Source organism: Amblyraja radiata, chromosome 6 (assembly GCF_010909765.2).
Source record: "Amblyraja radiata isolate CabotCenter1 chromosome 6, sAmbRad1.1.pri, whole genome shotgun sequence".
Classification (NCBI taxonomy): Eukaryota; Metazoa; Chordata; class Chondrichthyes; order Rajiformes; family Rajidae; genus Amblyraja; species Amblyraja radiata.
The window spans coordinates 87,189,048-87,193,722 of NC_045961.1; positions in this window are offsets into that span (position 1 = coordinate 87,189,048).

Consider the following 4,675-nt stretch of genomic DNA (forward strand, 5'->3'; position numbering starts at 1 on the left):
CATATACACATCAGTTCGCTGAAAGCCCATTAAAAATGCCAAGCAATTGTGGGAAAATACACGTTGCAAGCAAGCCGACAAATACACATCAGTTCGCTGAAAGCAAGTTTAAAAACGCCAAGCAATTGCGGGAAAAAACACGTTGCAAGCAAGCCGACACATCAGCTCGCTGAAAGCAAGTTTAAAAACGCCAATCAATTGCGGGACAAAACACGTTGCAAGTAAGCCGACAAATACACATCAGTTCGCTGAAAGCAAGTTTAAAAACGGCAAGCAATTGCGGGAAAATACACGTTGCAAGCAAGCCGACAAAATACACATCAGTTCGCTGAAAAGCACATCGAGGGGACTCACCGTGGAGTAGTTCCGCAGCTCAGAGAGCCATGACCCTTTTTCTTCCTGGGTCCGGCAGAGACTGAGTGAGGCATGACACTTCCACGTTTTATAGTCCCTCCCCCTGCCGCCAGCGGGGGCAGCAGTGAGAATGGGGAATTTTGTAAAAACATTAATCTCTCTCTCATTTTTCATCGACTGGAAAAATCCTCCACACTCGGAAGGCGGAGGGGGGCTCTGAGCGAGTTGGCCAAAAATGACGGCCGTAGGTGGTGGCGTTCTCTCGGAAATCGCAGCACAGTGGGCCAAAAGCGGTCAAGATCAGAGATTTAGTAATATATTAGACCAAGTGCAGACCCCTGTTCCCCCAACGTGTGGTTGTGGGGGGGGGGGGGGGGGCGGCATGCAGCGTCACACACACTAACTATCCCCCCCCCGCACTCACGCTAATTACCCCCCTTGATATTATATTAATATTATTAATTTGCTCCTTTTACCCCATAACCACCCTATCTACTGACGCATAGCCCCCAACTTGCAGTCACATCTAGAGAGGGAGGGGGGGCAGGGTTAGAGAGTGAGGGCAGAGAGAGAAGGGGCAGAGACAGAGAGAGAGACAGAGACACAGAGAGGGGCAAGAGGGATAGGGGGTGGAGAGGAGGAGAAGAGGGAGGGTGGGTGAGGGGGAAAGGTGGGGGAGGAGGGGAGGAGAGAGAGAGGGTGGGAGAGGGGGTGCTGAGGGGGGAGAGGTGGGGAGCAGGAAGGGGGAGGGTGGAGGGAAGGGGGTAGGGGTGTGTGGAGGGGAGGGGGGTTTAGGGGAGGGACGGTGGGGAAGTGGATGGGGGGGGAGAGAGAGGGGGAGAGGAAAGGGGGGGGGAGAGGAGAGGGGGGTGAGAGGAGAGGGGGGAAGAGGAGAGAGGTGGAAGAGGAGAGGGGGAGATGAGCGAGAGGAGGAGGAGGGAGGAGGGGGAGGAGAGAAGGGGGGGAGAGGAGAGGGGGGTGAGGGGGGAGAGAGGAGGGGAGAGAGAGAGAAGGCGAGAGAGAGGAGGGAGAGAGAGAGGAAAGGGGGAGAGAAAGGGGGGGAGAGAGAGAGAGAAAGAGAGGGATAGGGAGAGAGAGAGGGAGTACCTTTTTACTTCAACCCAAATAACCATTTGCAGGCAGTGCTTTTTTCCTCAAACTAACCATATTTTCATTTTCAAACCACATTATGGGTACTCACAGCTGTGGAGACATTTGTTCAGTGTTATTCAGAGCTCTGATTGAGGCACACCACTTGCAGAGACTGATTGAGGCACACCACTTGCAGAGACTGATTGAGGCACACCACTTCCTGGTTTTATAGTCCCTCTCCCTCCCTCCAGCAGGGGCAGCAGATAGAATGGGGAATTTTGTAAAAACATTAATATCTCTGTCATATTTCATCGATGGGAAAAACCCTCGGCACACATGCGGCGGAGGGGGGCTCTGAGCGTGGCGGCCAAAAATGACGGCCGTAGGTGGCGGCGTTCTCTCGGAAATCGCAGCACAGATCGCCAAAACCGGTCAAGAACAGAGTTTTAGTAATATAGAGATGAGGGCCATAGATAAGATGAACAAAGTTTTTTCATCAGAGTTGGGGAATCTAAACCTAGAGGGCCAAGGTCAGGGGAAAGGTCTAAGGCAAGGTCAGGGGAAAGGTCTAAGGCAAGGCCTGGGGTGTTTGAGGATATACCTCCAAATACTGTAGTAGCACCATAGGTTTAAGGTGAAAGGTAAAAGATTTGTAAAGGACATGAGAGCCAATTTTTTTCCATAGAGAGTAGTGTGTACATGAAATGTGCTGCTAGAGGAAGTGGTGGAAGTGGATCTAATTACGGCATACTTGGACAGTTACATGGAGCAATTGCGGCTCTGAACCGGCCCTAATGAGTGCCCCCCCACCCACCCCCTTTGGACAGTCTCCCTCAGATGGTCACGTCAATCAATTCAGCTTGCTTATTTATGTATTGTATTTATTTACCTTTCTTGTACATCAGTGGAGCTGCACACTAAATCTCGTTGCACTGACGTGCAATGACAATAAAAGATATATTATTATATTATATTATATTATAGGAAAGGTTTGGAGGAATATGGGTCAGGGGAAAAGGGACTAGGTTGATGAAGAATCTTGGTTGGCATAGATGAGTTAGCCAAAGGACTAGTTTCTGTGACATGGTTTATATTCTATAATCATGATTATGTGAATTGGTTTTAAGTTCTATAGCTCCATGATTCTGCGACATGGTTTACATCCCTCTATTTTGCCCAATCGAGCCAGTTAGTGTGCCTGTCTAAATGTCTCTTCAACATTGCTATTGCTAACTGCTTCCACCACTTTCTGTGCCAACGTTTGCGGAGGTTTTTGTCAGTCTCCCTACCTGCTTCCACTACCTGCAGCCTCCGGCAACCACCTGCAACCTCCAGGAACCGCACGGAAACCTTGGGTGGGGCGCAAAGTCTCCAGACGTTTCCGTTCAGGTTTCCTAAGTGGGACAGGGGCATAGGTCCTTCAAAAGTGAGGGAGGAGGGAGAAGGAGTGGAGACAACTTTTAAGAAGCCAGACAACTTTTAAGAACCCAGAGATACATGGAGAGAATAAGTGTTCGGCACGGACTAGAAGGGCCGAGTTGGCCAGTTTCCATGCTGTCATTGTTATATGGTTATATGTTATATGGTTGTTATATGGCTGTGAAGTTCAACGGATATTTCACATTACTGGTCAGTTATCCTTGGTTCTGAAAACTACAGCTTACGTTTTTTTCCCCCAATGAGCCAATGAAATTCACCGGTCAGCACCGGTTACAGCCTACTAGAACCTACGAGAACCTTCGACCTCCTGGCAACCCACTAGGACCTCTTGCCATCCCACCTATGGCACAAGAATTCTCGCTACTCTCCATGGCGGCTTCATTCTAGTCGCCACTAATTTTTCAACATGTTGAAATATTTGCGACGACCATAATGAGGCCGCGACTAGTTCCCAGAATACGGGAACTCGTCACAATAGACAATAGACAATAGGTGCAGGAGTAGGCCATTCGGCCCTTCGAGCCAGCACCACCATTCAATGTGATCATGGCTGATCATCCCGAATCAGTGCCCCGTTCGTGCCTTCTCCCTATATCCCCTGACTCTGCTATCTTTAAGAGCCCTATCTAGCTCTGTCTTGAAAGTATCCAGAGAACTGGCCTCCACTGCCCTCTGAAGCAGAGAATTCCACAGACTCATAACTCTCTGAGAAAAAGTGTTTCCTCGTCTCCATTCTAAGTGGCTTACCTCATATTCTTAAACTGTGGCCCCTAGTTCTGGACTCCCCCAACATCAGGAACATGTTTCCTGCTTCTAGCATGTCCAAACCCTTAACAATCTTATATGTTTCAATAAGATACCCTCTCATCCTTCTAAACTCCAGAGTGTACAAGCCCTGCCGCTCTATTCTCTCAGCATATGACAGTCCCGCCATCTTAACCTTGTAAACCTACGCTGCACTCCCTCAATAGCAAGAATGTCCTTCCTCAAATTAGGGGACCAAAACTGCACACAATACTCCAGGAGTGGTCTCATCAGGGCTCTGTACAACTGCAGAAGGACCTCTTTTCTTCTATACTCGACTCCTCTTGTTATAAAGACCAACATGCCATTCGCTTTCTTCGCTGCCTGCTGTACCTGCATGCTTACTTTCATAGACTGATGAACAAGGACCCCCAGATCCCGTTGTATTTCCCCTTTTCCCAATTTGACGCCATTTAAGATAGTAATCTGCCTTCCTGTTTTTTATACCAAAGTGGATAACCTCACATTTATCCACATTAAACTTCATCTGCCATGCATCTACCCACTCCCCCAACCTGTCCAAGTCACCCTGCATTCTCATAGCATCCTCCTCACAGTTCACACTGCCACCCAGCCTTGTGTCATCTGCAAATTTGCTAATGTTACTTTGCTAATGTCACGACCATGAAGGCGACTCCCCGGCAACCACCCGCAAACATGTGGCGACCATGTGGCGACTGCATAGTCTCCTGCAGTCGCCTAAAAAGTCACCTAAGTGGGACAGGCCCATAAGTCTTCACATCCTTCCTATAAAGTGACTAGAACTGCACACAATACACCAAATGTGTTCTAACCAAAGAGTTGCACAGCTGCGACTTGACTTCACTACTTTTGTATTCAGCAGCTCGATCAATGTAATAAGGTATGTTATATGTCCTCTTTACCATCCTATTTTAATGTGTTACAACTTTCTCGGCTATATGGACGCATCCGAGGATCCCTCTGTACATCAGTGCTCCTAAAGTTCCTGTCATTTGCTGTATGT